We start from the raw sequence: 22,152 nt of genomic DNA, 5'->3' as shown, positions 1-22,152 counted from the left end.
CTCCATTTCTGAGTGCAAAAAATTAAATATGCACTTTTTGCATTGTGTGGAGGAAGTCTTGAAGACCTAATTGTGGAGGTGGGTTTGAGTGTTGCTGAGCCAATATAATGCCTTGGGGTTAACATGTTATTCTCTTTCAGCTTATGTGAGATGGTTAATGAGGGCCTTTTTAGCTCCATGTGGAAACTTTGCATTAAAACATATATTTGAGAATATGTATGTAGTGATGTGGGTGTATGTAAATGCAGTAGTACTGAATGTATATATTTTTGTTTTGTTCAAATCCTGGACCACTGGTGTGAGCGCAAAGTATTGAGGATGTCTGTTGTTGTGCAGCAGTACTGAGGCAGCTAGCTTGACTGCAGAGGTCTCATGGTGATAAATATGTACATATTTTATTTTCTCTGGAAACTGGTAACAAAGAAATAACTTTCCTCCTGTAAATGTACTGGAATGGAATGGAAGAAGCAGCCAGACCGAGAGGGAACTTGCCAACATTATATTTTCAGAGACCTAGGCATAAGACTGGTGTAGAAAAATACACTTTTGGCAACAGAAATAACTTAGACTTTTGCGAAATGTCATTCACTCCATGTTTATAATGTAAAATGCTGCAATATGACGTATTAACGGCACAGTCTTAAACAAACACAATACAGGACATCTGCGCTATACTATCCAAATCCATTTGATCTGCTCTCAGTTCCACCATGTTTCAATTCATTTGCTCTTTATGCCTTTGATGAATTGATTCCAGTATGCTGGCGGCTCGTTGAAATGAAGCTCCTCAGGACTAGCGAGACTGTAGAGTGAACGGGAAGACTCAGGTTTGTTGAGTACGACGGCCATTGGGTGCATCATCACTTTGAAAATTCCTCTCTGTTAGGAGCAGCCTCCTCTGACAAAGACAGGAAATTAGTGTCTAAGAGGTTGTGCGGTGATTAAGTGTGGATCGTGGAGAGCTGCCTCGCACTGCTGAGAGGCAGATGGTAACCTTGGGGACGCCGATGTGGATTTGTGTAAGTGAGAGTGGCAGGAGGCACTATTCGAGCCGCACTGCCTGTTCCACCAACCTACCACTCTCTTCCTCTCTAACTGCCTTCTTTTTTTTATTTCTGTTTCTGTATGTCTCTTTCACTGACATGAATGCACACTCTAGCCTGTCTCTGTTTCTCTCAGTGGCTGGCTGATGGGAGAGCACATCACCTGTTCTTACTAGGTGGTTCTTTAAGCAGATTACCCTCTGCTAAGTTGATTCATTCATAAGTAACAACCTTTTGATTACTTATTCAACTGAGGTGACCGGATCAAGATTAGGTTTTTTCAACTTCCTTTAGCATTCAATTTTGTAGAGACTTGGCTTCCTGTAAAGCCCAGTTTGTCTCATTTTCGCCACTGTAAATAAAGCTGATTTGGTTTGACCCACCATCAAAACGCATTTCGTGCTCCTAAAGCCATGTTAAAGTTTATCTGAATGAACGCTCCCAGTTCCTAGCGACAAAAATGGTTCATTATCAGGGTGCAAAGGGAATGACAGAGGAGCTAACATGGTGAATGATGGAGTAGCTTGTGTGGTAAATACACTTCAGCATGTTGCCCTACTTAAAGTGACAAGCGCTCTGTTTGTGTAGTTCATGACTAAATGCTGTCGGTCCTTTGCGGCACAGTTTGTTGCAGGCTGGTTCACACCCTGAGTGTTTTTTACTGTAGTTATTCGTTTTCTGTCATACTGTTTCCATCTCTTCCACCTTCTCCAAGTTTCAATTCCAAGCCACCTGAGACTTCTTGTTGGTGAGAATGCGCAGATTGGCTTTAAAACACTCTTGATTCAGCCAGCTGGATGAAGCGGAGGCGAACAGGACACTTTGGAGTCCTTAAGTTATCCTCCCTCAAGAATTTAGTGGTTTATCTTTCGATGGAATAGTTTACTCAAAAATAATGTATAAAAATTCTGTCATTTATTCACCCTCATGTAGTTCCAAACTTGGGTGCCTTCATTTCTTCCAATAAAATGTGCCCTGAAGATCTTGTTCCGTGAAGATTAAGTTCCCTAAGAAATTAAATGGGGAAATTAAAAAAAAGAATGGGGTCCAGTGTTGTTTTTGGTGAAAATCTAAATTAGTTAAATAGTGGAAATGTTTTATTTATGATGACTTAAGGACTCAAAAGTTTCCTGTTCGTCTCCATTGTTTTTGATTTTATCTGGCTGAAACTAGAGAATTTTGAAACATTTTTAACATCTGTATTGTTATGGACCCCGTTGAATTTAATTTTATGGTTAAAAAACTAAACAAAAAAGACAAAACAAAACCAAAAACAGCCATTATTCAAAATGTATTTTTTGTTCCACAGAAGAAAGAAAGTAATTCAGGTTTTGCAACAACATGATGGTGCTTAAATCATAATGGAAATTGAATTTTTTTGGTGCACTATCCCTTTAAGTGCTGCAGTCTCAGATATACCACAGTGCGAATCACAGGACAGATTCAGTTGTATATTAGAGAATGTACAAGAAATCAACAGTGTTGTTAAACAGACATAAAAGCTGTTTTTTTCTCCTCTTTTAGATGTTTTGATTTTTGTTACTTGTCAGTCGAAAGAGAGAAAGAACCTAGGACCTTTGCTTCTTGCTCTCATTTGGTCTGTGTTTCTAGAGCCCCTGCACATATCAGTTCACTTATACAACTAAGTGACACCACAGCCTTGTGTGCATGACTTGGAACAGGGACATTGGGAAACAGAGAGAGACTTTCACTCTCAGCAGAAACTATAATGTAAATTATGAATGGCTGCTACATCTCTGAAATATCTTGTCTCATTCTTGGCTAGTTAGTACAGCCAGCTGCACATTAAACTTTTATGGCTCTGTTCTGAACTTCAGAAATTTTTGCCCACCTTTGTACTTTGACTCATGGGTGAGTGACACATTTTCACGTAGCCCTGAAGCTCTGTTGCTTGTCCACCATCGAAATAGGATTTGTGCCCATCAACACCCGTAAAGGTCAGGCGGTGAGTAGACTTTAAAGATTAAAGAGGAACTCTGCACAGGTGGCAGACCACAGGCCCAGCCTGGAGCTGTTTGTGGCTCGAGAGCACGTCCAGGAAGTAATGAAATCCCGGCTTGGCCGGCGACTCTCATTGGCATTCATACGTCGTCTGCCTTGCTTTCCCGCCATCGGCCATGTGTGAGCTCGGCTGGCTTTTGGGATTGTGCAGACAAAGCATGTTGTCCCCTGATAAGGGAGCCTCGTCCTGTTAGCCATTAGCCAGATTAGCACAAATAGGAGGCCTGGGCAGCAGCATCATGTCAAGCTCAGGAGCTGGAGAGCTTGGTATCCCAGGCTGAGTTTCATATGTGGGTTCTTGTCTTGGCATGCGGCCCAAATCCAAGGGTTTCAAGGGGAAGCAATGAGCAGCTGTTTGATTTTCTGTTTGCTTTAGTCTCTTATCACATCTTCTCTTTGGCAGTCAGGTGATTATATGATCCTCTTCTTCCTGTAGGTCCCAGGATACGCAAATTGCCAATTCTTCTCCTCCTGTCTATTCCTCTTCGCTGGCTGCTCCTGGTTTCTGGAGAACACCTCCTCTCCACGCTGCCTCGGACACCGAAAACCTGCCGCCACGTCAATCACGTCCTCACAGCTGGGTAATTCATTTCAAGTGCAAATTGCAGCCGTCAAATTGCACCCCCCCCCCCCCACTTTAGTCTTGAGGCTTTCCAGACTAAACTTGTTTCTCCAGACCAGTTTGCCAATAAGGCTCTGCTTAAATCTCCAGGGTGGTGATCAGAGGTTTTTTGTGTTTTTGTTTGTGTATCTTTCAAAGCCAAGGGACTGTAAAGAATATCAGTCATTTTAGAGTTGGCTGCTTGGCTACAGTTCACCAGTGAGTTTTTAAAGGATGCTCTTTATGAGCAGAGACCTTTGTGATTAAGCCAGTAGCCTTTGGTGTCTTTCAAGAATACTTTACCAAGCCAAATATGGGGAATCTCATGATGCTTTGTAAACGCTAGACTTTGTGTCTTTTGTGTTCTTTTCTTTTTTTTTTCCTCTTTTGGCAAACTTGTTCTTCACCTTGCTCAGATTATGATGAACTTAGTGTTGGAAAATGTTACTTTGGAAAGCATAACTGTGCTACTAATAAAAAAAAAAAAAAAAGCTTATCACATAATTATTTTATTAGAAATAGTAATATGTTTTTGAGTGCTTTGTTTCTCTTTGTCAACTAGCTGATGCTCTTAGTGAGTGTTTGTCTCATTGACACAGTTTGCATGCAACGACTAGATTCCTGTATCGACATTATACCATTTTCATCGCAAGCTAGGGTTGTGTGTCATGGACAATTGAATTAGGGATGCCTTTTAAATTCCATTTCAGTTCCTGAATGTGAATTTAATTGAATTTGGCAGGATGCAGAATTGCCGTTTGAGATTTCAAAAAGCCTAAAGTTTGCATAGGCCGGCCAAACAGATAGATAGAAAGATAGATGTATTACATGTCTTTCTGTCATTACATTTCAAATTCATATTCAACGTCCTGCTGGAACTAAATGGCATCATGTTTATTATAATTGGTAAGTTGGGATAGTCGCATTAAGTTGCTCTACTCACTTGCAGCGGAAACATACTGTAGACAACTATGTGGGAAAATTAGAGCTTTCAAAAGAAACCCAGTTATTAACGTGGTGTAACGTGTCTCATTAAAAAAATTATGAGTAAAGCAGTTACTTTGTGTCCCACAATTTTTAATTGCATATGTTGATTATTTTGTTGTCTATGACATGAAAAGAAAGTTTTTTTCATCACCAGTGGAGCACATAATAGTTAAGTGTAGATAATTGCTTATGTTGAGATTGCAGGAACATCCCACCTACACAATTAACCGGCTTGCATAGACACACACATAGACACAAACACTCACATACAGGCTTTTTTTGTGGTAGACAGACAACCCACATTTCCTCTGTGAGCCCTCATTTAGGTGAGCTGACTCTCTATCTTCCAGTAAATCCTCCCTTATCTTTGGCTTAAACTGACGGAGCACGCACACATCTGCACTGCAGGAGACACTAAGGCTGTGCGATCCGGGAACAGAGTCAGATTGACTGAAGCAGCTGGAGTTGATGGGATGGTTTGTTTGTGATTGATATATATTGAAAGTGAGTTTGGGTTCAGGGTGATCACACAGGATGGGGGCTGAATGGTGTTTGGATGTATTTTGCATGTTCAGGACGACTTGGCCAGATTCTCTTTTGTGCAAGATGAGGAATTGTGCCAAATGCATGTAGCGCAAGATAGCGCTCTGTTATCTTATCTGCATAATTTCTTCAGTGAAACAGGCCCTAAACAAGACATGTAGAGCATGCAAATAAGTGGTGCTATCAGTGGGCATGATTCACTGTTAGTAAATCTGTAAAGTTTAGGTAGAAGGTGGTGTTTTGTTTAGCTGTGCTCTGTCTCTGGAGGTAGAGATGTGTGATTTGATTCTTATTGTCCTCCAAGACATTTGAGGGAACAGAAAGTCTGCCTCGAGTCTGCAGTGCACTCAGATCTCACTGTTGGCTGAATGTGTGCTCTGTTTCTCTCTCCTTAGCTCTCGCTGTCTTTCTCTATATGTCAGTACCTTTACTAGAATTTTATTTCTTTATTTTAATTCAAGTGTCGAGCGATATTTAATTACCCGTTTTTACATTTAGATTATCTTTGCTGTCTTCACATGCAAAGTTAAAGTTAAAAACGTTGATATTAAACATTTACTATTTAATCTTTAGCAAATCTCAAAATTAATATGCATTTTCAAGCTGCATGTTGTAGTGATGTGATGACTAAATTAAATTGTAGCATTTAAATGATTGATTTTACTTTGTTGTATTTTATAATTTATGCCAAATAGTATATCATTTTAAAATAATCAGCCATAACTTATTGATATTGGCCGTTTTAATATGGATGCAAAATTAGTAGTGTTTTTGCTGAATATATTTCAGCTTTGAAATCAGTTTATTCCTAGCTTGTCTAGTTCAGCATTATAGCCTTGAGCTAACTTGTGTTAAAGAGAACACAGGAACATGTTTGTTGGAATAAAGTGCCTCAATTATGGTTCATCATTTGGTTTTGGGAGTCCCCAACAAGAGGGTTACATGCATGCAAGGTTAAAAAAACACTTTCATTTTCTTATAATATGCATTTAATTTTACCTTATTTCTCAGTGACTCTCACACAATTGATTAAAAGATTCATCTTTCCAAACCCCTCCTCTGCTCTGATTGGTCAGATGACCCAGTCTGTTGTGATTGGTCTGCTGCTTACAGCTCATGTTGGAAAAGGAACACCCATCACCATTACTGGATTATGTCTTATTAATATTACATCCTATTTTATTAATGATAGTGCTCCACTGTGCTCTAAAAAATTAAGAATCAGAAGGGAAAAAGTTGTTTTACAATTATGTTAGCAAAATGGACCCACAGCTTGGAACTAAAAACCCAAACAATAATGTTATTTGCTTTAGCCAATCACAGACATGAAGTACTGATAAAGCAACTTATTGCTCCATCATCTATTATGTCTCCAAGTAATATGAATGACAGGGATTTTATATTAATTGACTGATTAATTCAGAGTCGGCTGTTTCTTTTGAGAGATAATAACTTAATTTATGATTTATGAACTTTTAATTTCTTTTAGCTTTTTAGCAACATTCATATACAGCTACAATACACACTGCATGAAAAGGTGATTTTCAAAAATCCTTAATATGGGCACTTTAATAAAAGTTTATTTTGGTTATATAGTTAAGCTTAAATTACTCACCAGTTAATGTTTTCACCATTATGACGGCAATTCGGCTTACTGTCAGAAAAAAGGCACCTAAACCCTTCCGATGTATTTTGCTGTTAACATTACAAGAGAAACATTTGAAAATATGTTTTACATAAAATAAAAATAATATACTAACCTTATATATGGTGGGTTACAGGTGCATTTCATTTGCATTTCAAAAAATCAAAAAAATCCATGACTTTCTTTTTTTTTTTTTCATTGAATATAAAAGTTTATTTTTCATATTGAAACTTGGTTAATACTAATCTTATATGCAGGCACTGGACTAAAAATACATTAATTCAGTCATTTCTCCCAAAATGAATTAAACGGTTTGGTCATCTTTTTTATGCTACAAATTAATTAGTCCTACAACAATGAAATACAATTTTGTCATGAACATACATGCCTCTCCATCCGATAGGATGCAATGGAGATTTATCACAGAACTGGCTTTACTGATGAATTGCACATGACAATCACATGTGATTTACCGTGCAGCCCTAAGTTTGTTTGTTGATCATAAATTTGGAAAAAAGGGAGAAAACATGACCTTATAACTCGACAGATATCATATTTTGTGTAAAATGAAAAATGTAATTTTCAATACTGACCAGATACTATACTGATTTTGGCAGTAATTTTTTTAAATAAAAAAATTAAACAAATTAAAAAATATATATATATTTTTTAATGGGGTTTATCGTTTATAATTCACCCTCGTGTCATTCCAAACCTTTATGCAATGCATGCTTCTGTGCATCACAAAATATATGTTGGTACCATTAACTTTCATTGTTGAAAAAAAAAAAAATAGCACTTTAACAATTCTCAAAATATCTTTTTTATGTGTGTCTTTATCATCTTAAAATTACCAGTTAATTGGCCTGGGCGATGTAAGGCTTAATGAGGATGATGAAAGCAACAGCAACGATGATGAGTCGATGATGAGTACATGATGAGTATGAAACTCTATTTTTCTCTCTTTCATTCACTCATCAACAATACTCAAATCCCTTTCTTCTCTCAGTGATTTTTTTTTTAAGAAGAAGTAGAAGCTGAGGGTTGTTCTCTGTGAATGTTTCCTCCATTCCTGTAGTGAAGCTGAGCTAATGTGGCATCAGTGCTGGCAGTATGCTGCCCTTCTTTACACTATGCGGCTGTGTGTGCATGTCTGTGACGTAGAGAGACATAAGGTGGCAGCCTGCAGACCTGGCGATGCTAGAATTTTTCCCTACCTGAGTCAGCATGGGGTTCAGGATACTTTGCTAAATCTGATACTGATAAGCTTTTATATTGAGTGTTGGAGGAAAATTGTATATATTTGTATATAGTATGATGAATAGCAGATTTTTCTGTTGACACATTTGAATTCTATATATGGGGTTCACATGACCCGTATTTGTACTGCTATCTGAAAATCTTTAAAGTGGGCACCCACTGAGTGATTTTTTTCTGAGAATACACTCCGGCAAGTGTGTCTGTGTATGTCAGGGTGAAATCAAGCAAACCTCAAGCTGGATGAACTTGTGTGCAATGAAATGCACATCAGTGGGCATGCATTCAGATTAGATTAACAGAACATGACATTTTCTTGGTTGAAAACAGATGCTTGCTCTGTTTCTTTACTGACATTTGCCTCCTTTTTGATGGCAGATTTACACAAATTCATTTGCATTTTTCCTCGTGGCATCCAAATTGTGCATTCACATACTATATAAAAAAATTGAAGTTAATCTCTACTGGTCAAATATGATTTGATAAAAGTGATGTTATGATTCCTGACCATTATGCAGTCTAATTACAAAGTAACAACAAGAAAACTCGCATTCATGTCTGTAAAGCGCTTGAGTGTTTGAACATAATTTCATGCACCCATAACTAGGTCTCTTTACTCAATTTTCCACTCTGGCAATCCTTATGATTCTACAGCTGATGCAAACCTCATTTATTTTTCAAAGAAAGTCTTTGACCCTCTAGCAACAAGTTAGAAAGGTTGTACAACAAAACAGACTTTACAACTGCACAAATGAAGCTACTTATTGACCGCTTGCCCTGGTTCTGTGACAGAGTTTACTTGCAAAAGGAAAACAAGTCTTTACTGTGTCACATTAATTAGCTGCCATGTCTCTTTAGATCATAATAATCCACAACTAAACCTCCAGAACTGCAGTATAACCAAAGCACCATGACAACAACTGAATCGAGTCATTCAAAGCCGACTGTGGGTCATAGTATTGAAACGGGTTTACAGTTTTAAACAACACTATAATTTCTAGACAATTGAATTTGTATTGCACTTCTATTTGTGAACAGGTGTAACTAGCACTGGCTAAAAAAAGTGCATACAGACACAATACAGCGCAAGAAAATAAATAAGTAACATTGAATTAAATGTAAAATTTTTAAGTAGTATTTTTTTAAGGTAAAATATATGTATTTTTTTGTGAATACATATTTTTTTTTGTTTATTTACAACTTCAAAATATATTTTTTGTACAGCGTATTATATATATCTATATAGATATAGATATATATAGAGAGTGTGAGCACTGTGTGCGCTCAGGCGCTGCCGCTCTCAGTGCCATCAAAATAAATGTCCCACCTCGAACACATCGGCCAAGCAAAAAAACGTATCGGCCGATGCCGATACTTGAAGAATGCCAAATATCGGCCGATATATCACCCTTGGCGATATATCAGTTGGCCACTATACAGTACTGTGCAAAATTTTAGGTTTGATTGGATATAATTTAAGATTTTCCTATTGACATGTTTACTACTAACACACTAAAGCAAAATATATAGGTAACCATCTTAAAATAATTGTAAAGCATTTATTTTGCCTAACTTTTTTGCTATACTATTTATACCGTATTTTTCGGACTATAAGTCGCACCTGAGTATAAGTCGCATCAGTCCAAAATTAGTCATGATGAGGGGAAAAACATATATAAGTCGCACCAGACTATAAGTCGCATTTATTTAGACCCAAGAACAAAGAGAAAACATTACCGTCTACAGCTGCGAGAGGGCGCTCTATGCTGCTCAGTGTAGACTACAGGAGCAGTGAGCAGCATCTCTGGCAGCATAGAGCGCCCTCTGGCGGCTGTAGACGGTAATGTTTTCTGTTAGTTCATTTCTCTTGGTTCATGTCAAATTAATTTTGATAAATAAGTCTCACCTGACTATAAGTGAGCAGGACAAGCCAAACTATGAAAAAAAAGTGTGACTTATAGTCCGGAAAATACGGTTTTGTATTTTGTTTGCAGAGAACCCTTCATTGCTTTGCTTTGTCATTCTGACATATATTGCTTTGCTTTGTCATTCTGACATATATTTTGTATAAATATTTTTTTATGTCTCAATATTGACTCATTTTAATAATATCTGTATTTTCTGTAAACGTAGCCATTTCCTTTGGCTGCCTGGTCATTATTGCAAAAGTAATTCCTTCAGGATGATGCGAAACTCCTGTGCAACAGTTTATTTTGCACGTATATTTACATAATTATAATTCATTTTTTAAACAATTAGTTAAAAGCTAGATATGCAATATAAGTGCGACATTGTATTAAGGTACCATATTAAAATAAAGTGGAAACTATTCTTACATACATTTTCAGAGTCTCTTTAAAGAGATTTTTGTATCATACTGGGCTTTTCAGTGGTAGGTCATGGCTAAGGGTTGTAGAGTTTCAGACTAAACATCTGAGCCTCAGGCTTATTCATCCCACTCAGGAAGAGAAAGCACTGCAACTAACTGCTTCAAGTGAAGCCACAACCAAACCCTTAATTATGATAGAATTAATCCTCTCCACAAAATGCTGAGGCTGGGTGCAGATCAAGCCTTATTTTGGCTTAGCTCAGATCCTGCCAGCGGTTAGAAGCTATTAAATGTGGCCTTTCCATTTGAGGCCATTTTTTCTTCCTTTTTGGCTGAGCACCTTGTCTTTTCATTAACTTGTTCCTAAGCATCCTTGTATTTCTTTCGTGAGTCTGAAGTGTCAGTGTGCTCTCATATGAATCAATCAATGTAATTATTCGCTTGATTGAACCCCTTAATTATTATTTTTGCTGATTTGTTTCTGGAACAGCTGAATATTCAAAGGATACTCTTGAGTGAGTATTTTAAGAGCTGTGGCATATCTATGAGTTGAGAAAAATACAGTCAGGATCATTGTTGATGTATTAATTGACCCTACAAAACTTAGTCACGCTCATTTCTTAAAGAACCAGGATGCTTGCAGATTCCAGAATTAATTACTAGTCGCATAGCTGCAAGCTGGAATCTTGGAGTAGCAGTAAATAGCCCATGCTAAAGGAGAGATAAATCATTCACGAATGCTACTCTAGTGGAGAGGGACCACTCTAATGTCACATACCTTATGCACATTATCAACACAAAAACTCGTAAATAACAGCTCACACACGTTGTGCATTATTTCTTGAGATGTTATAGTGCACACGATTTGTGCAGTAGAGCCACAGCCGATGAAAAATGTAAATTGATCAGGTGTGGTAATATTAGGTAAATATCCTCACCATTCCCCACTTCACTCTGTCAGCAGACGGAAGGCTGCAAAATTTAGTGCCTCCCATAAGGGATAATGTCCCACACATGAATGCAGGCATATAAATTACACTGAGCTCTACCTGTTCCTGCTGATGGGTGGCTGAAGAACTATCTGGTTTCCAGAAATTGAACAAACAAGTTAATACAGTCTCATGGTGATTTTTTTTAACCTACTGATCTTTTTGCATTGACAGGCTCGACTGAAATGTGAGCTGTTGCCTGTTATTTGCAAGGGGTCTTCGCGTGGCTTCTGGGGTTTTATCAGGAACACAGCACCCTAATGAATTCATCTTGGTATTTTCTCTTGTGGGTGGTAATTCACTCGACTGTGGATGGCGTGGCAGAGTTTCTGAGCTCTGCGGTGCTAACACTAGCATTAGATGCTGCAGTAGGACGGTGATTTAGCAGGCTGTCACACTGCACCCAGAGGGCAAGCTCCAGTTTTTGCCATCGTCCTCTGGGCCATAAATAATTCCAATTGTGCTGCTGTGATTGCTTCCCGTAATGGTGCCAGGCAGTATGCCGTGACCGGTCACTGTCAGCTGTGTCCACCTGAGAACCACAAACACTGGGGAAAGGAAGTGTAGCATCCAGTGTCACAGCTCAAAGCAAGCCCACTTCTGGCCACTAGCATTGAGGACCAGACATGGGGACTTGTGACTTGGTGACTTGGACTCGAGTCGACTCGAGTCGCTATTTTTAGGATTTGAGACTCGACTCGGACTTGGAAGTTAAAGACTCGGGACTTGACTTGACTTGAGATACGATGACTTGAATGACTTGAGTGTTAATCACATCATGTTTTCAGTTTGAATATAAAATATATAAATTATTTTTTTTAATAAAGTTGATTACTCAGCTGGAGCGCAGGCTGAGAATAGCGTCATGACTGGATCAGGACACTATCATCAGTCATGCCCTCTCTACCTTACACACACCATGCCCACTTAAATCAGATATCACATCACATCAACATGTCAGCCTGAGAGGTACCGAGGGTCATCGCTTTTGTCTTCAATAGTTTGCGCCTAAAAACGAGTGGAAAACGCTAGTCGCGCCGCTTTCTCCTTCTTTCCAAAGCGCTCGGACAGAAGTGCTCCTGGGGCGTCTGTCGTGCTAAGCATCCATGACACGCTCTCTCTCAATGAAGACGCGGAAATTTCAGCAAAGTATAAATGTATTTGCAGCACTAAAAATCGCTCGCAGTAGCTCTGCTACTAAATTCGTTTCAAAATGGCAATCCATATACAGCTATGAACAGCTGTTCCTTCATCTTAGCTGAGCTTTCAACGTTGATACGGGAAAGGATGAAGCTGATTGGTTAGTTATTGTTACATGACCTGCGGTGCGCTTGCGGCATTCTGAAAAGTTTAGATGTTTTTAACTCGATGCGGTGCGACGCGCGCGCGTTGCTTCCATTATGAGCGCGCATACCGCGTGCCTACATTGGAAAGAACGAACTTGCGCGCGCAAAAGACGTGATGTGAACGGCCCCTAATGATCCACTAGCAGGCTGTCAAAAAAACGCATTCCAGGGGCGGCGCTAGGACTGGGCTAAGGGGGCATAAGCCCCGAATATTTTGTTACCTTGTCTTTCTCATAGAGCAAAACAATTAATCAGAAAAACTAATGTAGCTGCCGCGATTACCCAATCATGAGAAGTGCATATATATATATATATATATATATATATATATATATATATATATATATATATATATATACAGTACAGAATATAAATATGACGTATTTTAAGTTGTTTCATACTTTTTTGTTATGTACAGTACAGACCAAAAGTTTGGACACACCTTCTCATTCTAAGAGTTTTCTTTATTTTCATGACTATGAAAATTGTAGAGTCACACTGAAGGCATCAAGGGCTATTTGAGCAAGAAGGAGAGTGATGGGGTGCTGCGCCAGATGACCTGGCCTCCACAGTCACCGGACCTGAACCCAATCGAGATGGTTTAGGGGTGAGCTGTACTGCAGACAGAAGGCAAAAGGGCAAACAAGTGCTAAGCATCTCTCGGGGAACTCCTTCAAGACTGTTGGAAGACCATTTCAGGTGACTACCTCTTGAAGCTCATCAAGAGAATGCCAAGAGTGTGCAAAGCAGTAATCAAAACAAAAAGTGGCTACTTTGAAGAACCAAGAATATTACATATTTTTGGTTGTTTCACACTTTTTTGTTATGTATATAATTCCATATATAATTCCACATGTGTTAATTCATAGTTTTGATGCCCTCAGTGTGAATCTACAATTTTCATAGTCATGAAAATAAAGAAAACTCTTTGAATGAGAAGGTGTGTCCAAACTTTTGGTCTGTACTGTACATAACAAAAAAGTATGAAACAACTGAAAATACGTCATATTTATATTCTATACTCTGAGAGAGAGAGAGAGAGAGAGTGTGTGTGTGTGTGTGTGAGAGAGAGAGAGAGAGAGAGAGAGAGAGGAGAAATGTAACAGTTCAATGTTGTATGTTTTGAGAGAGAGAGAGAGAGAGAGAGAGAGAGAGAGAGAGAGAGAGAGAGAGGTGTTCAGAGAGGAGTCTGTTGGATGTTTAGCTATTATTTGTTTTATGGACTCAATGTTGAAAATGTAAAACATTTCAAACACTGTTGGCAGAAGTGAAAAATAAATAATTTTAGGAAGTTACAATTTTGTTTGATTCCATGATGTATTTTACCGAACATGAGTATTTACAATGCAAATCAAATTATTTAAATTTACTGACAGTTACTTATATCTTGTCTTTTAACTTTATTAAGATCAGATTCTGCAGGTAAAATAACAATATTAAGGTGACTTGACTTGGACTTGACTTGACATAGCTTGTGACTTGACTTGACTTGACTTGCCCAAGAAAAAAATACTTGGGACTTACTTGAGACTTGAAGGTTAAGACTTGAGACTTACTTGAGACTTGCACATGTGTGACCTGGTCCCATCTCTGTTGAGGACCAATCCAAGATAGAGCTGTTCATATAAACTGTGTTTATACAGGTCCGCCTCAAGCACAGTGATAGAGAAAAGAATGTGTTTACCCTTGAGGAATCAGTTCTTTGGCAATGTTTTTAGGAACCACTTTTTAGGAATCCTGGCATAGTGTGATCGTTCTATTGAATCCTAAAGCTCTAGAAAGCTTACAGGGGATTGGAGCTTGGAGATGTGGAATCCCTTGACATACATGAATGTATGTGAGCTCTTCTGCCTTTTTATCACCTGCAGTTTTTGCAATGAGCTGGAACACTTTGTGTAGTATCTGTGATACACTTGTGGTCTAATAAAAATTAACCAAAGAATAGGCACTTCTTAATTTGCACATTACCCATAATTGTAGTAACTATACATTATAAGTATTTATGTATAAAGCAATAGTCTTGTTTTTTCTCCTTTTTCAAGGAGAAAGTGTGAAACTGGCACTCTTTAAATTAATAAAGGTGTTACCTCAACCAAACAATTGTTAGTTCGCTATGAATCCGAGCTGTGGGATTTACAACATGAAAACTGAACCTCTCTCGTACAAAAGCACGTTGAAGTAGGTCTCCAGTAAACTCGGAGAAGGGAAGAGTATAGTTACCTACGCAATCTGTGTATGATATCAATAAAAACGTCGTCAGATTATATCTGTAAGAATCATTATTGCCATTTCCATAGACATCAGCGTGTATTTTACAAACTGTAAATGTATGGTTTTGCTCGTGCTTATCTGTATTTAAATATCTGAAACATAAAATGAGCATTGTATGGTTGAAAACACTGAATATTTGCGATAATATGACCCAAAAAAAAAAAAAAAAGCACGAAAAGCAGATTTAAATTCAGCAGTTGATTACTTGACTCACTGAAAGCTCTAATCACACCAGTGTGATCGTACACGTTAAAGGGTTAAGGTAGTCTGTATGGCATGTGCTTTTTATTCCATGTCCTTTGAAGTTATACTATACACTTATGTGACAGACAGACCAAGTTGTTATCTTATGAAGTTGTTAAATCAAAGGGACAGCTGACACCAAAATTTCAATTTCTATTTACTGATGTTTTTGTTTTCGTTACTGACTGGTTTTGTGAACTGGATCGAGCAATTCATTGAAAAGATTCAACTCAAAAGAAAAGTTAGTTCTTGAATTGGTTGTGGCTACTTCTCTTCTTTTGTGATCGCTCAAATGAGACTTAAAGTTGATTAAAGTTCTTTTAATTCTGATCTATCTTACAAGAAGATGAGGAATACTTTGATACCTTTATAATGTTTTTTTATTTTTATTTTTTGTGCCATTTTGGAGCTTGACAGCTCCGGTCCTCAATCTTTTTCATTATATTAAATACAAAAGTGGTATGCTCTTAAATGAACCTTCTGTGTTAAAAAAAAGTAAAAATAAATAAATAAATAACAGCATGGGGGTCATTAAATAATGGCAGAATGGACTTTTTTTCTGTAAAGTACTAAAGTGAACTTCTGCCTGTCCCAGGAGTTTGCCTTGGTAGAATTCGAGCTGGAGTATTGGACAGGCTGCATGGTGCTATGTGTGAGGCAAGAAAAGAAGTTATGAAGTTATGAAAAGAAGTCCTGCCCTGTCAAGGGTGAGAGACCTGCAAACGATGCAGAGAGAGAGTCTGATGGTAGAGGGACAGAATGAAAGGAGGAGACATAAGGAGAGAGAGAGAGTGCTCTTCCCTTCTATTGTGGCTGGCGAGGCTCACACAGATTGTTCTGGCATCGTTCTGATCTTCAAAGTCACTCACACTAACTCTTGCTCAGGAGGGGCAACATGCCAGCTGCCCTCAGGCAGGGAAAGCTTTGCTACTTCAAAGTTTGTTCTGCACTTATATCGCTCTCATTCACATTTCCCTCGCCTTCAAACCCTATATTTAAATTAACTTTGTCTTTTTCATTTACACTAACAGGATAATGCCAAATAAAGCTTTGTTCAAGGCTAGATTAATTAGATCTTAGTGACACAAAGGTTATAGCAGGTAATAAAAATTTCCACCAGCACAGTCACAGTATATCACACTGTCACTTTTTTAGGGTACAGCTGGCAGTTTCTCTCTCTCTCTTTGTTCTTGCATCAATGGAAGAAATGATGATGAGAATGCGAGAACAGGTATCTTTCAGTTCTTTGTTTACCACCCCTTAGTTCTCACCTTGTATTTCACCTCAGGCCACAAAAGTTTTCTTGCTCTGTTTTCTTTTAATTCTGCATCCTGTTTTCATGTCACGAGCATCTCAAAAGGCAAAACCTGAGCCTTGAGACCAATTTCCACCGGTTGTTTTTTAATATCTGAATTGTTTTATTTTAAAACTAATCCCATATGTAATGTACTCCCAGTGCACATAGCATATAAATCTGTCAATTTGTAACTCAGACAACTGGTGTTAAAATTGCTGAAGGGAAGATGTCAGCTTAATTTTGAAATGCTCCATTCCTTTTCTCTCTCTCTCTTTTTTTCTCCAGAAGATGCATAAATTTGAAATGCCTGTATACAGGGCATTTGATATTCACAATTCTGGCTATATCAAAATTTGGTCAGTCTCATTAAATCAGACCGCTACAGGAGAGAGGCATAGAATGATGATTGGAAAACACAAAGAATAGCGATGAAGTCAGCACAAGTTGCATGTACAGTGCTACAGAAAGTCATTGCACATTGTAAGGAATTTCATAACCAGGGGTTAAATTGAGCTTTAATATCTGGAATGACACTCCAGCAACTTTTCTCAGTTCTCAGAAACCATTTAGCCAAATGCAAAAGATTGTTCCCAAAAGTAATATTGAATTTAGCCATATTTGTACATTACTGTTTAAATGTTTGGGCTCTGTTAGACATTTGAATGGTTTTGCAAGAGATATCTTATGCTAATTTCTACAGACACTTCATTAGAAACTTCAGTTCTGTGGCCTCTCCATTAACCTCCAAGCTCAAAAGAAAATCATCACGTCTCACATGGTCACCAGTAGCTCAGGAAACTTTTCAAAGACTCAAGACATGATTCACATCAGTTCCCATTCACCAACACCCTTTCTTTAAACAACTCAATATCAATGTTAGCCTTACCTAAAATGGCTCATTCGAATTCTGCCGAAGGCATTCAGAATGTGTGTTACCCAAATAAAATTGACAAACAGTAAGTCTTTGAGAAGGGGTTTATCAAGCTAGATGGTGCATTAGAAAAGGGGCTCATCTCATGTTTCCAAAATGTATCACAAAGTGCTTGAAAAAGCTGTAAACTAATTCCACATTGCACAAGGTGCAAACAACATTACTCCTGTTTCACACCAATGTTTAAGTTTTTTTTTTCAAGTTTGTAGGTGTCAAGGTACAGAAACCAAATAATAGCACTGGATAGTCTTCAATGTAAAAATGAAATATACAATCAAACCTACATTTATTCAGACACCTTCAACATTTCTCACATTATTACAGTTTTGCTATATATATCAAAAATTATATCTGGTTTCTGAATAATTTTTTGTTTGACTGTTAAAACTACAAAGTAATGCAGTCAAGAGCAGTGAGTGATTTTCTTAAATTTTCTTGGATTAACATTACAGCAGGCAGTAGCTAAATTAGGCGCAGTGCCTTTAAGAGACGATGAACGCATCCAATATAATACACATCCCGATTTTTTCCTCAACTGTTTACTTTCACTTAAGAAATAACTGACAGTTTTTTCGAGCATAATTTCCAGGGTGGATATTTTGACATATTTTGTATGTATTTGTCGGCACAAGAGCAAAAAGAAGCAAACTCGATGTTCTAGTGTTTTGAGACGCCTTTCTCTGCGCGAGCCCTGAACACCAGAACACCGTGGTGTTGAATTGGGCTCTTTCACATCTTTTTGTTTGTTCAAACTGCGATTTGCATTTGTTCGGTCGGGGGCAGGAGGAACTTCGAGGTGAACTTCGCAGAAGAGAGCTCGGTTCAGTGTCGCTGTCCGTGATACGCAGCTCTCTCTCTCTCGTGCGCACCTAACGGCACGCGCTACTCTGTTCAGCTTTTCCACGTCTAGTTTTTGGATGATTTAATGTTTAAATCGACAAGCGGTACAGCTTAACAACACGTGAGAAAGATAATCTTTCGTGAGGATGCGCAGCAGTGGCCCGTCAACTGTCCTGAGCATCTTTTTAGACTGGCCTCAACCAGTCAGTTATATATAATATCAAGGTGAAAGTCATCATAGCTTGCTTAGTATAGACCCAGCTCCCAACCCAACTTTGAGAATAGATTAACGGCGATATTTTTTTTTATCGTCCGATAAGAGTCTCACGTTAACGCGGCACGTTAACGGCGATAACGGCCCACCACTAGTTTCAGGTCAATGGGTCCGAGATCTCCACGTCTGACTGCCCTGCATGAAGCTCAGTCCAAGGCAGGTGGGTCCTTTCAAAAATGGTTAAACAAAACATACCAGTTTTTCTTACCGTTTTCTAAAACCCGTTGGTAGTCTGAGAGGGGAGGAGGAGGAAGAGACCAGTGCCCAGGGCACCCCTCACCCATCCTTGTGAACGGCGAAGAGGCATGCCAGGTTGGAGATCTACTTGTCCAGACACCAGGGAAGAACTCTTCAATATCTAGTGGATTGAGGGAGGTATGGCCTGGAGGGTTGGTCCTGGGTCAATGTTGAAGACATCCTCGGGGGACTCTGTTACAAGTGAGGCTCTTACAATTCCCCCCATTAGTCACCAGAGAGATCCTCTCCCAAATATGAACTTTTTCCCAAGTACCTGGAACTGATTACTCACTCACCTGTTTCCCAATACACTGATATTTTTGCTGCACACATTCATGCATTCTTTGAGAAGTCTTACTTTGCCCTGGCAAACAATTCTGAGAGATTTTTCGTGATTTTGCCTGCCCATGGTTTGACTTTGGACTGTATTCTCTCTTGTGATTCTCTGCTGCCTGCCCTTTGACTTGTTTGCTTCTTTGGATTTACTTCTGATTGTTGCCTGTCCTGACCCATTGCCTGTTTGTGGATTACGATTTATCTTAGCCTTTACTGCTGTGTTTGCTTGTGTTTGACCCTGCCTGAATGACTACGATTCCAATAAAGCTGCACATGGATTCACATTCCACTGACGCCTTGTTACACTAATATGCTGATTTGGTGCTTAAGAAACATTTCCTATTATTGTCAGTGTTGAACAGCTGTACTGCTAATTATTTATGTGGAAACGGTGCTAGAATATTTTTCTCAGGATTCAGGTTTTGATGAAAGGAACTTTCAAAAGAACAGCATTTGTTTGAAAAATACAATTTTTTGTTATATTATAAATGTTTTTACTTTTGATCAGTTTAATTTATTCTCGCTGAAACAGATTGATATTAACTTCCTTAAAGTACAGATCCCAAATGTTTGAACTTGAGTGTGTATCTGTATAGGTATTTCACTTTTGAGTGTGATTTATTTTTGTTTCATAAAAATCTGGTTTACATTTAGCTTGGTTTTGTCAATAGATATGATAGCAATTGTACTTTTTATACTTCAGACTTAAACTCATTGTTTAATTGGTATGAGTTTGTTTGTGTGAATGTGTTGACAGAAGAATGACAGGCTTCATCCATCCAAACATCGCTAACAGAGAGTGTGTTTGTTGTAAAATCATCTTTTTTTTTATCTAGCCTGCCTTTTTCCTCAACATCATATTTGTTCTCATTCCCTTCCCGTGGCCCCTTTCATAAGGAAGTCTTTCTCATTTAATTAACTCATGAAAAAACTGTCTTACAATGCCATTTCGCCATGCGAAATATCATTACCTTATCAGGAGTCTCCATTGTCATTGGAATTCACCATGAAAAATAACAAAGTCTTCACGTCTCTCTCTGAAATGATGTTATTGTTCATTTGACAGGCATGCAAAGTAATAAAAGTTTTTTTTATTTTTTATTAGATCCTCACAGTAAGAGATGTGGATTGATTCGCTGTGCTAAAATGTCATACAAGCGTCATTCTCTCATTTGTTTCTTCCCACGCTGTGTATCCAAAAGGCTACCATTCCTTAGAATAAGTTTACCCGGCCCACATCAGCACCCACCTTCTCTGGACTTGTAGCTGTTGCCAGGAACAGAATATGGACACTTTGTACTATTTCAGCAGGTGTATAATCAAGTTTTTTTTATTACGTTGTGTTATTTTATGTGTTAATTTATTTCTTCCTTACTCAACAGGTGCCTCATGAGCCTCATTTGAATAATTGGGCTCTATTTTATGGCTCCTAACATGGCTATTTATGAATAATCACTACTGTTAAAACATTTTTTTTAAATTCTACTTTATTAACTAAGAGGGATGCATCAAATTGATCAAAAGTGGCAGTAAAGACTTTCACAAAAATAAATAAATAAATAAATTATATATATATATATATATATATATATATATATATATATATATATATATATATATATATTCCATTATATTCCATTATATTCCATAATGTAAAATATTACATTTTATGTTTATTTTATATAAAATATATTTGTAATATTTTATTGTAATAGATATATATTACAACAAATTACATTTTAAAATATATATAAAAAATAATTGACAGTGTGATATTTCACAATATTAGCTACTGTTCTTGCCTTTGATAAAATAAATGCAGCCTTGGTAAGCTGCAGTACCTTTTGTCATTTAAAAAATCTTAACAACTCCACACTTTTAAACAGTAGTGTACTTATTTAACCTACAACGCATGAAATTTTGTCAGCGCTTTTATAATCATGTTTCCAGTGCAATAGCCTTTTGAATGACAATGTTAATAATTTTTTCACAAGAGCTAATCTCTCGAACCTGATTTTTTTGGGGGTGCAAATCAAGCTTTAGTTAAATTGTAAATTGTTAAATTCCTATATTTATGGAACCACTTCCTGTTTCCTTAAAACACATCTTTTTTTATGTAACATATCAATTAAAGTGTTGTAAAACATTCTTTTGGATGATCTGGCTGCATGTATAATGAAACTGACTCTTTTTGAAACTATGTTGGCGTTTACAGAGAATATATACATATATTATATGAAATCAAAGCAACAGCAAATGCGAAAGGCTAAAACCATGGCAACCCAATGGGTCCTGCACCAGTTTAAATGTGGCCTCAGTTGACCTCTGAACCTGAGTACTTAATCTTTCATTTCCTTGGGCCCAAAATTCAAGCAATGTTTCTTGAGCAGCAAATTAAAATGATTTCTCACAGATCATATATATGTAGAATGGAATAAATGGAATAGCGTGCACAGATTTCATGCTTAAATATATGAATACATTTGATCTGACTGCAATGTTTATGTGTACCATGAACTCTGCAATATAAGTGCACATCTTCCAAAGTTATCTGCATGCAATGAGCATCAGCGTAGCAATAAGAATCTGTCAGCACCCCTGTCAGAGACATGGCTCCATAGTCTGTAATTGGCATGTTTTCCATTCTGACACATGTAAAAATGTCAAAACAGCTTCTCAGCAGTCTTTTTATCCTATATAATGTTAAAAAGACATGTTATCTCCTCCACTGATTATTTCTTCACACCCTCCATCATGTTTATAGCTGTGATGCAAATAAACGCACACTACACTGGACATATGCACAAGGGATTTTTGAACCAGACTGTAAAAACTAGTAATTTATTTTTTATTTTTTTAATGAATACATTACTCTTTTCAATTTCAGTGATGTGATCACTGACAGGATTGTGTCAATTTCTTTTGAGCCAGTCACAAATTTTCACACCTTCATAACACATT

General features: G+C 37.7%; 1 protein-coding gene across 2 annotated transcripts in view; it reads left to right on the top strand.

Moving 5' to 3' along the window:
- The window catches only part of LOC128027469 (dystrophin-related protein 2-like), a 147,083-nt gene that overhangs the window by 44,161 nt on the left and 80,770 nt on the right, over positions 1 to 22,152 (top strand). Inside the window, exon 2 of one of the 2 annotated variants that reach the window (XM_052615119.1) lies at positions 3,502 to 3,646. The exons of the other annotated variant lie outside the window; for it this stretch is intronic. The gene's annotated coding sequence lies outside the window, so the exon portion shown is untranslated. The remainder of the gene's footprint in view (positions 1 to 3,501; positions 3,647 to 22,152) is intronic. 2 annotated transcript variants of the gene reach the window in all.

Source organism: Carassius gibelio, chromosome A14, assembly GCF_023724105.1.
Source record: "Carassius gibelio isolate Cgi1373 ecotype wild population from Czech Republic chromosome A14, carGib1.2-hapl.c, whole genome shotgun sequence".
Classification (NCBI taxonomy): domain Eukaryota; kingdom Metazoa; phylum Chordata; class Actinopteri; order Cypriniformes; family Cyprinidae; genus Carassius; species Carassius gibelio.
This window is presented reverse-complemented; position numbering and strand designations above follow the sequence as displayed.